The sequence below is a fragment of the Camelus bactrianus genome, chromosome 2, assembly GCF_048773025.1.
Source record: "Camelus bactrianus isolate YW-2024 breed Bactrian camel chromosome 2, ASM4877302v1, whole genome shotgun sequence".
NCBI lineage: Eukaryota > Metazoa > Chordata > Mammalia > Artiodactyla > Camelidae > Camelus > Camelus bactrianus.
Genome location: NC_133540.1, coordinates 102,267,026 through 102,279,663, shown reverse-complemented (window position 1 = coordinate 102,279,663; position 12,638 = coordinate 102,267,026). Strand labels below are relative to the sequence as shown.

Below are 12,638 nucleotides of genomic sequence, written 5' to 3'. Positions count from 1 at the left end.
CTGAGATTTATTTCAGTATCAGTGCTAATTTGCGAAACCAGAGGAGGCCCATCTAAAATTTTAAGTCTCTTAAGGAAGGTTGGCTATCAGATGGGAAAATTGTTTCATCTTACATATCATGTTAGGGACAGTCACATGACTGCAAAAAGGGCAACTAGGGCCAGTAATTTCAGAGACCACATAAATGACAGTCTGCTCTGCTAGGCTGGGTTTATTCCCAGAATTGACTAAACTCTAGAGGTTTGCCCTTGCCTGCAGAAGGAGTTTTCCAGAATTGGCCATCGCAGGAAGCCACACCCAGAACTTGTTTCTCCTCGTCTGGGAGAGGCACCCACTTAGTGGGTGCAGGGACTTGTTTGGTCTCTCCAGCCCGGCCTGGGGGAGTTTACGATTCTCCCAGCTTCATGAGCATGCCCTGGTGGGCTGTCCACTATTAGTGAAATATTCATAAGATTACTTAGTTTTCTTTCTCTTGCCACATATTTAGGAAACATTTGAGAAAATGGAACACAGATGTACAAATCAGAGTTGTGGGTTTTGTCCCTTCTCTATCTTTGCTTCAATGGGATAAAGCAACTGGCAGCCAGTTATTATGACTATTTAGTCTGAATTACTGCCACCGTTGGTTCTGCCCTTTCTAAATGCCCTTTCCCTTTCTCAAAGCACTTAGTCTGTCAGAAGTTTTGAAAGGCTAGATGGGCTGGAATTTACTTAGGAGTAAAATATTTTTTAAGAATCTGAGTTTTAAGTTAACAGGCCATGGCAGGTGTATGAACAAAGCCAACTTATATTGAGTGAGGGAGGGAATAGAAGGTCAAGGAGTGAGAAAAGAGACCAAATCAGAATTGTGGTCCTTTTCTCAATTTTTTTTTCTAGGTCTACAACAACAACACATTAACTGTTTAGATTTGATCCCTTTACCCTCCAAGAAATAATTGGCCAAGTTTCAAGTCTAGGTAAACGGATGAACTGTTAACCACAGAATTTCAGCGAAAGAAGAATGAAGCAAACCCCAACCGCAGGCGTTCTGTACTGTAACGTGAAAGTCACAGGTGGAACGGTAAATGCTCTTGGGCTGCTAGGCAGACAGGAAGCTCTGTCCAACAGCTGGAGCTTGGAAGCCCCCTGGCGGCCAAGCCCCGCCCCCGTGCCGCTGACGTCACGGAAGGTGGGGCGGCGAGCGATTGGCCGTTCACGGAAGCTCCCGGCTGCTCTGCATCCCGCGGAGGGAGGAGGAGGAGGAGAGGCAGGAATTTGGGCGGAGGAACGGAGGGAGGAGGACGTTGTCAGCTCGGCTCGGGCTCCGGCTCTGGCAGCTGAGTTTGGAAGCTGTCCGAGAAGTGATTTTTTTTTTTCTTCAAAGGCAAATGGCTGGCGTAGAAGCGTAACCCGCCTCCAGTCTTTGAATTTGTGCTTGGTTCTTCTCTTGCATCTCGGGACTCGTGGTCATCATGCTGTGATGTGTGCCCAGAGAGAAACTGGTAAGGGTGAACCAGCGAACCCCTTTGACGGTTTCCCTGCCTTCCATTTCACTACTCACCCCTCTTTTCCTCTTTCTCTGTTTCTTCATTCTGTCTCCTTTCCCTCCCCCAATAATTGTGTTCAGATTGGATGAGGTGCCTCAAAACTAGAGTTTAGGGCTTTTGTTGAACTTAAAAAGAGAGAGAGAGAGAAACTTACACCATTTCAGTAACTTGACTCCAGGAGAGGAATTATTTTATCTATTCTGAGTGCTGGGGTTTGTGAAAAGATATATTTATGCACGCACAACCCTATATGATCTCATAGTGAAATTGAACAGTTTAAAGCCATTTTGGCCTGTCTCAAAGGTATTAAAGAGGCTGAGGGTTAAAAATGTTAACCCAGTAAATAAACCACGGGTTAATTCCTTAGGAAGAAAAAGGTATTTTTGTTGGAGCTTGCTCAGAAATATCTTTCACCGGAGCGCTACCAAAAAAAAAATAAAAAAAGTAAAAAGCCCGCGTGCTTCCTCGCAAACATTAACTTTGCAGAACTTAATTGTTGTTTAGGGCGCCCTTCAACTTACATTATAAACATAATGTTCTACTTTGCTATATATAGCAGAGACACATCTGTTGGTTAGTGAAACTCCAGTCGAGGATCGAGCTCCCTGTCCTTCAGAAATGATGTATTTTAACTGTTCTTAACCATGAGGGCATGTTAACTCAGGTGTTTAGAATGTTATCTAATTAACACCAGCGTTTCTTCTTGCTTCCTTTCACGTGAGTTCTTTCCAAGGAGAAAAACAATTCCATAGTTTGAGAGCAAGCCTCCGACTCTAATCAACCTTGAAAGATGAATCCGCAAAGGGTGGGGTTGGGGACGCCTTATCCATCAAAGTTCGTGTGTCAGAAACGTAACTCCAGGGGAGAGCATTGTTTTTAAATTAGGCAAGGTCACATTTCTGTGAAGAATACCATCATTAAAAAAAATCTGATGGCTTGTTTAGAGCCAATATATAGCACATGCTTATTGTAACAGGGTAAACTCATTCAGTGCCCAGGTGTAAGCCTCCACTCCAATTTACCTCAGAAAGGAGTGTCTGCTCCTTCTGGACTCTTCTATTCCCCATTACAAATACATGTTATTTACACTGAGATAGTTTGTTTTTATTACAAGGGGATCATACTGTATATGTTTTTTAAAAAAAAATCCAACATTCAAAAAAGTTTTAGAGAGTTTTAAAAAATAACATTGTAACTGCTAACTTAACATTTGTTAAATTATATGAAAAAGATGGAGAATCTAAGCGGTCTAAAACAGGATGTCAGGAATGTTTGACCTTTGCATAGCAAGAACTGAATACTTATTCAATATAGTTACTTAGTGACTAAATAGAATTGGAATAGGATGTCGTTTACTTTGGTGCCAGTAAAATGAAGGAAATGCTCAGAATTTGATTATAATTTATAATAGAACAGAGGTGACTCATCTGTTAGATAAATGGACTTCTTAGAATTAATTTTTAAAATTAAGAGGTAAAAAATGTCCACACATTCAAGCCTTCATTACAGGTCTTATTGTCTGATCTAGTTGAAAGTCTTTTTAATGAAGGAAAATCAAAGAAAATGCTACAAACAAGATCGCTTGGGGATTTTCAAAACCCATAGCATTAGTGAAGATACATTTAATAGCTTGTCAGTGCTTGAAAAAAGGAGACTCTGTTTATCACCTTTAAAACAATTACACATGTGCTGGATGCTCTCCGCTCTCCTACACAGTACTTACAGCAGCTGAGCAGCCTTCCTTATCAAATAGAAGAGGTTTGTTCTTAAGACATTATTCCCTTCCTATTGTGAAAGAATTTCAATGTAAAAGGGAACCAGAGGGATAGAATGGAAAGTCTCTAAGGCACGTTCTTTCAGAAAAGCAAAATGTAGAGACCGAAAGACTGATTTCCCGTAAATGCTAAATTGACAGAAGACTGATAAATTGGAATTTTCTTACATAATAGGGAGTTGATCAGAGGTTGCCTCGTATCAGTCTTGGAAAGGTTTTGCTTGTGGTTTCCAGAGGAATGAACAAGAAATGAAGAAATGACCCAGGTCGAATTGGTCTCAAAAAATGGAGTGAATTGAGCTTTGTTGGTATGGCTATACTGGTTTCATCTGCTCAGGGAATTTTCAAAGCAGGTCTCCGTTTATTTTTACTTTAACAGACTCTCCGTGAACTCTCCCCTCTTTACATGTCCTGCCCATAAATACAGCCTATTCCCAACCCTCAGTGGCCTCATCTGTAGCTCGCTATAGTTTGTGTGTCCTGAATTGCAGTTCCTCTGCTATTCCCCAATAACCTCATCTCTTTGAACTTGCCTCAATTTACCTCTTTATTTAGATAGACATTACTATCGTGGCTGGATTTATTTCAGTTCAGAAATCATCTTAGTCATAGAAATGGTACTTTTCACAAAACCAGTACCACTTACAGTAAGAAGTAATAATGGTACTAGTTTCATAAGAGTGTGGCTCTAATGGAATCTTTTTTTATGCTGCTCACTAAAGGGTATATTCATACAATTATTGGAGGTAGTACTATGGGAATGTGTATTAAAACCTGTAAATGTTTGTAGACTTTGACTCAGTAATCTTAGGTCTAGAAATATAGCCTAAGGAAATCATCCAGATTCCACATGAAGATTTATAAATATGCTCTTTACAAGGTTGTCTGCAATATGGAAAAACATTAGAAATAAACTAAAGCCCCCAATAGCAAAATATTTAAGCATAGTAATGTATTATATATCTATATTGATAAAATTCAGTTTCTAAAATATTTTTGAAAAATGTCCTTGTTTAGAAAGTCCTTGCAATGTATTGAGTGAAAAAAGCAAGATTTAATATATTATTTTGAAAGTATGAAATACAATTTTGAAGTGAATACATATATCACTCAATAAATATTAAGTTCTTACTATTTATCAGAAATTGTTCTAAATTAACATTTAACAAGACTGTTTCAGTTCCCACTTGTATACAAGTTCCTGTTTGTATCAGTGGATATATCCACTGATGTAGCATGTACAAAAAAAATTAGATTGTAAGGTTGTAGTTACAGCTTTTTGTTTTTTTAATATTTTCCCTGATATTTCCAAATCTTCTACAGCAACTATTATTTTTATAATCACAAAAATGTTATTTTGAAAAATATCACCAAGAAATACCATAACTAAAATTAAAAGACAAACTCTAAGCTCTAAACTTTATATGCTAGTATACCCTTTTCTAATGATATTATAAAAAGCAGTGAGAGATTAACACTCCTATAAAAAATGATCTCCAATGAAAAATAGACATAAATGGGCAATTCACAAAGAAATGACTTTTCTAAGGTTTAGGGGAGAGGTACGTTAACCTAATAATCAGAGAATACTTAGCATAGCAGTAAGTTACTGTATTTTTACACATCACTGTAACAAACATGGAAAGCAAATCAAAATGTGTGAGGTGGTTGGGAAGACTAATGATATGGAAAAAAATTAAAAAATGAAAAAAAAGTAAGTTACAAAATGATATCATACATTTGAAAAAAATCTGATCTATGCATAGAAACTACTTTATTCACAGAGAATAAGCCAAATGTTAATAGTACTTACATTTGGCTGATGGGATTATAGAGAATTTCTGTTTTTCTCATGGTGTTAATCTGAAGTTTCTAAAATTTCTACAGTGAATATATTTTAGTTATCAGGGGAAAAAGTCATATCTTAATAAGGCAATTTGTCCTAGAAAGAAGAGCACGTAGACAGTATTATCTTCCCTTTTACACAGCCTCCAGGCTCACTGTGTGTAATTCCATGTCATGTGTCATTGTTTCTGAATTATATTTGCTGGTGAGAACATTTGGATTATAAGGGAAATCAAAAGATAAAACTTACTCTAGTCACATTCTCACATTCACTCTTCTGCCCCCAGCTATTTTCTGAAATAACAAACCCTGTTGGTCTGATTTGAACTTTATTCCTTTCCATTTCCTGTTGATGACATCTGCAAGGGTCTCCTGCTGATAACTCTTAATTAGATACTCCTTAATTTATTTTGCTAAAATCTTCTTATTCCATTTAAGGCCATCCAGAATGAAGAATATGAATACAACTACACTTCTGTTAGGAAAACAATCTTACAAAATTCCAACACTTTATGTAGGATAAATAATTTTAAAATCTTAGTATCTTGATTATGAGAAGGAAGGTGAAAATCAGTTTTAAAATATCCAAAACAGTTGTGAAGTCTTTTTCTTCAATTTATAGTACTTATAGTTATTTAGCCCTATGTTTAAACATTCTCATTTCCCTTATTATAATAATATATAATACATAGAAGGTTCTAGTTTAAAATCTTAATTATCCTTTCTTCTTCACTAGTCTTTCATAGGCAAATATTCTCAGATGTTTTCATTATTACAAAGATTCTCTCTACCTATCAGTGATGTCCTTCAGCCAAAAATTTACATTTCTACCTTGCCAGGTTAGAAAAATGCCTAAATCATTTTTTAAATACATTTTATTGAAGTATAGTTGATTTACTCATGTTAGTTTCAGGTGTACAACATAGTGATTCAATATTGTTATACATTATGCACCATACAAAGTTATTACAATATTATTGACTATATTCCCTGTGATGTATATTATATCCCTGTGACTTATTTTATAACTGGTAGTTTGCACCTCTTAATCCCCTTCACCTGTTTCATCCATTCCCCCATCCCCTCTGGCAACCACTAGTTCTCTGTGAGTCTGTTTCTGCTTTGTCATATTTGTTTGTTGGTTTATTAGATTCTGCATATAGTGAAAACATAGAGTATTTGTCTTTGACTTATTTTACTAAGCATAATACAGTTTAGGCCCATCCTTGTCACAAATGGCCAGATTTTTTTAATGACTGAGTAATATTCCATTGTATATCTATACCACATCTTTTTTATCCATTCATCTATTGAGGAACACTTAGGTTGCTTCTAATCTTGGCTATTGTAAATAATGTTTCAGTGAACATCAGGGTCCATATATCTTTTCAAATTAGTGTTTTACTTTTTCTTTTTTGGATAAATACCTGGAAGTGGAATTGCTGAATCATATGGTAGTTCTGTTTTTAATTTTTGAGAAAACTCCATACTGCTTTCCATAGTGGCAGTGCCAGTTTACCTTCCAGTCAGCAGTGCACAAGTGTTCCCTTTTCTGTACATCCTCACCAAATTGTTACTCCTTTTTGATGATAGCCATTCTGACAGGTGTGAGGTAACATCTCACTGTGGTTTTGATTTGCATTTCTCTGATTAGTGATGTTCAGCATTTTTCATGTGCCATCTGTATGTTTTCTTTGAAAAATGCCTATTCAAGTTCTCTGCCCATTTTTTGATCAGATTGGGTTGTTTTTTTTTTTTTTGCTATTGAGTTAGTATGAGTTCTTTATATATTTGGATATTAACCCATTATCGGACATAACATTTGCGTATATCTACTCCCAGTCAGTAGGTTGCCTTTTCGTTTTGCTCATGATTTCCTTCACTGTGCAATAGCATTTTCATTTGATGTGGTCCCATTTTTTATTTTTGCTTTTTGTTGCCCTTATCTGAGGAGACAGATCCAAAAAAAGTATCGCTAAGACTGATGTCAAAGAGTGTACTGCCTACGTTTTGTTCTAGGAATTTTTGGTTTTAGGTCTTACATTCAAGTCTTTCATTCATTCTTCAAGATTTGTTTTGTATATGATGTGAAAAAAAATGGTCTATTTTCATTCTTTCGCATGTAGCTGTCCAGTTTTCCTAAAACTTATTGAAGAATCTTTTTCCCCATTGTGCATTCATACTCTTTTGTCATAGATTAGTTGAGCATGTATATATGGATTTATTTCTAGGACCTCTATTCTGTTCCATTGGTCATTTGTCTGTTTCTGTACCAGTACCATACTGTTTTGATTACTATATCTTGTAGTATAGTTTGATGTCAGGAAGCATATCTCTAGCTTTGTTCTTCTTTTTCAAAATTGCTTTGGCTAGTCAGGGTCTTTTTGTGACTTCAATGAATTTTAAGATTGTTTTAGTTCTGTGAAAAATGCCGTGGATATATTGATAGAGATTGCACTGAATATGTAGATTGCTTTGGGTAGTATGGGCATTTTAACAATATTGATTCTTCTGATATGTGAGCACAGTATATCTTTCCATTTATTTGTGTCAACTTCAGTTTCTTTTGTCAAAGTCTTATGGTTTTCAGAGTACTGAAACTTTCACCTCCTTGGTTAAATTTATTTCTAGGTATTTTATTCTTTTTGGTGTGATTGTAAATGTGATTGATAGTTCATTATTACTATATAGAAATGCAATGGATTTCTGTACATTAATTTTGTATCCTGTAACTTTACTGAATTCATTTATTCTAATAGGTTTTTTTTTTGGTGGAGTTATTAGAGTTTTCTGTATATACTATCATGTCATCTGCAATTAGTGACAATTGTACTTCTTTTTTTCTAATTTGGGTATCTTTTACTTCTTTTTTTCTGATTTCTGAACCTAAGACTTCTAGTACTATGTTGAATAAAAGTGGAAGAGTAGGCATACTTGTGCCTTACTGTAGAGTAAAAGCTCACAGCTTTTTACTGTTGAGTATGATGTTAGCTGTGAGTTTGTCATAAATGGCTTCTATTATGCTGAGGGATGTTCCCTATATACTCACTTTGTTGAGAGTTTTTATCTTGAATAGATGTTAAATTTTGAATTTTGTCAAATGCTTCTCCTGCATCTATTGAAATGATCATGTGATTTTTGTCTTTCATTTTGTTAATGTGGTATATCACATTGATTTGTAAATATTGAACCATCCTTGCATCCTGGGGTAAATCTCACTTAATTATGATGTATCAGCCTGTCAATGTATTATTGGATTCAGTTTGCTAATATTTGTTGAGGATTTTTGCATCTATGTTCACCAGGGATATTGGCTTATAATTATCTTTTTTCGAGTGCTTTTTTCTGGTTTTGGTATGAGATTAATACTGGCTTCACAGAATAAATTTGGAAATATTCCCTCCTCTTCAGTTTTTGGAATTGTTTGAGATGGTAGGAATTAACTTTTTAAAATATGTGGTAGAACTCCCCAGTGAAGCCATCTTATCCTGCACTTTTGTTTATTGGGAGTTTTTTCTTTTTTTTTTTTTTTTTTTTTTTTTTTTTTTGATCACTGGGTTAATTTTATTACCAGTAATTGGTCTGTTCAGATTTTCTATTTCTACCTGATTCAATCTTGGAAGGCTGTGTATTTCTAGGAATTTATCCATTTCTTCTAGGTTATTCAATTTGTTGATGTCTAATTGTTCACACTTTTATGGTTGGTTGTGTTTCTGTGATATCAGTTGTAACTTCTCATTCATTTTTAATTTTATTTATTTGGGCCTCTGCTTTATTTATTTTTTTGATGAGTCTGGCTGAAAGTTTATCCATTTTATCTTTTCAAAAAACCAGCTCTTAGTTTCATTAACTTTTGTGTGGTTTTTTAGTCTCTATTTCATTTCTTTCCACTTTGCTCTTTATTATTTCCTCTTCCTACTAACTTTGGATTTAGCTTATTCTTCTTTCTTTTAGGTGTATAAAGTTAGGTTGTTTACTTAAGATTTTTCTTGTTTCTTGAGGTAGGTCTTTATTGCTGTGAACTCATCTCGTAGAACTGCTTTTGCTGTGTCCATGGATTTTGGAGTTGTTTTTCTGCTTTTATTTATCCATGATTTTTAAAATTTCCTCTTTGATTTCTTCATTGACCCATTGGCTTTTTATAGTAGCATGTTGTTTAATTTCCACATGTTTGTTTTTTTGTCTAATTTTTTTCCTATAACTGATTTTTGTATGTGTTTCATAAGGGAAAAAGAAGGGGGTGTTTTTTTCCTATCTTTTGATCTTGGGTGTATTTTTGGAAGATGATTAAAGGAAGCAAATATGAATCCTCATGACTCTTAGTAGAGAATTTGTGCCTAGGGAATCATTTTCCCTGAGTGTAGAGGTGGGAAACAATACCATTTCCTACTGTGAGCATTAAAATTGTTATCAACTAATTCCATATAAAGTTAGAGTTCCAGTATAGAAGTGTTTCCATAGTGCATCTGTTTACAACATAAGCTATATTCTTTTAATGTACTTTGGATTTAATCAGGGCCGAGTAAGCCTCTCATTAATCGCTGGAAATTTTGTTTGTCGGCTTTCTTGATCCTTCCTGGCCTGTGTGATGTTGAACACAGTCATTTCAGAATATTGTAGGTTGGTCACGTTGCGAAGATGCTAGGAATCAACAGAAGAATCTTGAAATAGGTTCTTAAGTAGGAATTGAGAATCTTCTGATCTGCAAGTGTTTTCTTCCCCACTGACTTTAATTTCTAATATAAAGAGCAATGAAGGTGATATTTGTAAAGCATAACACTTATTTTTGAGATTACTTTGATATCTAGATATGTATATGCTCTACTTAACTGTAACAATTATCTGAACTTTCTGTTGCAGAATAACATTTAAATTCTGTTTCAAACCTAATTTTCATAAAGAAGACAATCTCCTAAAACCATCCATCCATTTAAGTAAGCTGTCTCTTAAAATTTAACCAGCCGTATCTATGAGGTATTTTTATTAATTGACTTTTGTCCAAAAGAGACCTGAATGCTTTACTTGGTTTTGCAACATTTTAAATTACATTCAGGATTTCTTGGCAGCGACACATATATATTGCATGATATTTATGATGAAGTTTATATACTCAATTATGTCTTTCTTGTTTTCTCTGATATAGTATTGAGTATTTTTCTTATTTCATACACATGCTGCTTGTGGGCTTGGATGCGAATATTCTTTTTCAGCTTTGAGGCATCATTGCTTATTTTGCATTCTATTAGGCTGTTCTTAAAAAGCAAAAACTTAAAGGATTGCATCTTTTCCCTGCATCTTAAATGTAGAAGCTATACATTAGCTTCTGTATATGCTTTTCTCCACTATAAGCATAGGCTTCATGAAGTTGGATGGATTTTGTGTGGTTTGAGTTTTGGAATAGTTCTTGATTGAAATAAAGGTCTGTCTTCTAATTATAAAGTAAGTATATAAGTTCATGGTGAAAAGTAAGGGCAGTTACAAATGATACTTTAAAATCATCTACTAATATACTACTTCAAAGTAACCAGTGTTAAAAATTTTTTAAATGTTTTTAAAATGTTAGAATTATATATAGTTGAAATGATACATATACACAGGTCTAAATCATGGTTTAAAATCATATAAACTTTAAGGATTTTCTTGCTTATAAAATTTATTTAAACATCCTATTCACTAGCTGTATTATATTTCCATTTAGATATACCACAATTTAAAAGTTTCCCTTTTTCTGAGCAATTTGGGTTAGTGCTCCTTCCAGTGCTGAACTGATCATCTTTCAACTGAACTTCTTTAAGGTATATTACCTGTTGGCTCCAGAAAATTAAAAGCAGGCCAGACTCTCCCCAGTACTATGAGAAAGCTTGCCTTTGTTGAATGCTATGAATAAAGAAACTCTGCTGCATTCGAGGCGAAAAAAAAAAAAAAAAGCAAACAAAAACAACAACAAAAAAAACCTAGCTCTTCTTTAATTGCTATTCTTAGGTTACTAGTGAAGTTGAAAATATATATTTTTTCTACTTATTTACAGTGTGTCATTTTCTGTGTTTGTTCGTGCTCTTTTCCCAAGTTTGCTCTGTTGCAAATATTTAAAACCCCAAATGAATAATTTCTAATACTGCTTTTATACAGTATTAATGTAAAAAGTAGGCCATTGTGAGTGATAATAGGACTCCTTAGGGTGAAACTGAAACAAAAGAGCAGATCCTATACATTAGCTGTGAAAATTTTCAGATAGATAACAAATCTGAATAAATCTTAGTTCTTTTAAGGTCTGAGCATACTATCATATACAATTTTAACAGGCATAAAATCTTGTGTTCAAATTGAGTTAAATAATTTATGACACATTTGTAAATGACATAGTTTAGAAATTAACAGAACTAAGAGCTAAAGTTTGCTTTCTTTCATACAAGTGAGTAAACATACCACACTAGGAAATTTGTGTTCTTCTGTTAGTTTAAAAAGACACTCATGCTAGATTTCAAAAAGAGCACTTACCTGGGGTCTAGCTCCATTTCAGAACTGACTTGTTTATCTGTTGGTGAGTTTTTTAATGCTCTTAGTATTTTCTGCTCTGAGACCTGGCCATAAACATGTCACAGTTTTTCTCATGAGGATTAATCTCTGCAGTATTTCAGATAATGAGGGAATCTCATGAACTTCATGCCTGATCCCTCTCCTGAACTGTGTGCTCCTTGAGAACAAGAACCATGGAGTTTTCATAGGACTTTTCATCATTTTGGTTGCAGTGCCTGGAACAGTATTTGGCTTACATATGGTAGCCTTTTAGTACCTATTTCTTAAACAGATAGGAGGAAAAGAGATCTCTGAACAGTGAAAATCAGTTTCACTAAGTAAGTCTTAAGTTTCTGTATTCTGCTCCCTGAAGACCATTGAGGTTGTTAATTCAACATATTTGTTTATTCTAAGGTATTTGGAAGTAGGAGTTAAATCTTTTTTTATTGAAAGTTAAATTTTGATAAAGGCAGATATTTGGGCAGCTAAGAGAGATACAAACCTGTGAAATCAGATGTGAGCATTCAAAACAAGGAGGTCTTCAACTGCTGGATGAAAACCTATGGATATACGTCTGAAGACCCTGAGGGCATCACTATACGAGAGCACTTTGCAGTAATTGGTGCTTTGAGCTGTGGTGCTGAATTCTCAGAGAATTTATTTAAAATGCTGTATAAAATGCAGGAAAATTGAGAGTGCATTCGTAATGATTTCTTGTCACAATGAAATTGTTTTGATACTTGAGGGATAAACCTTAAGCCTTCTGAAAAAAATAGAACTTCCTTCCTGAGCGTTTTAGAACAAAGAAATTCAAGTACCTTGGCTATTTTTTTAAAAAGTTTTATTTCCTTCCTTTTGCAGTCTTGTCAGTGGCTATTTTGGGGTTACATGCTGTAGATCTTAATATGAACTATAAGACCTTGAAGATGCATGATAAAAGCTGTAATGAGATATGAAATAACTAAGTTTATATCACA

General features: G+C 34.6%; 1 protein-coding gene across 3 annotated transcripts in view; it reads left to right on the top strand.

Annotated features, from left to right (window-relative positions):
- The first annotated feature begins 1,211 nt into the window (after positions 1-1,211).
- ATP10D (ATPase phospholipid transporting 10D (putative)) overlaps positions 1,212-12,638 on the top strand; it is a 94,064-nt gene continuing 82,637 nt past the window's right edge. Inside the window, exon 1 of one of the 3 annotated variants that reach the window (XM_074348347.1) lies at positions 1,212-1,481. The gene's annotated coding sequence lies outside the window, so the exon portion shown is untranslated. The remainder of the gene's footprint in view (positions 1,482-12,638) is intronic. The other 2 variants (XM_074348344.1, XM_074348342.1) reach the window with 2 other exon arrangements.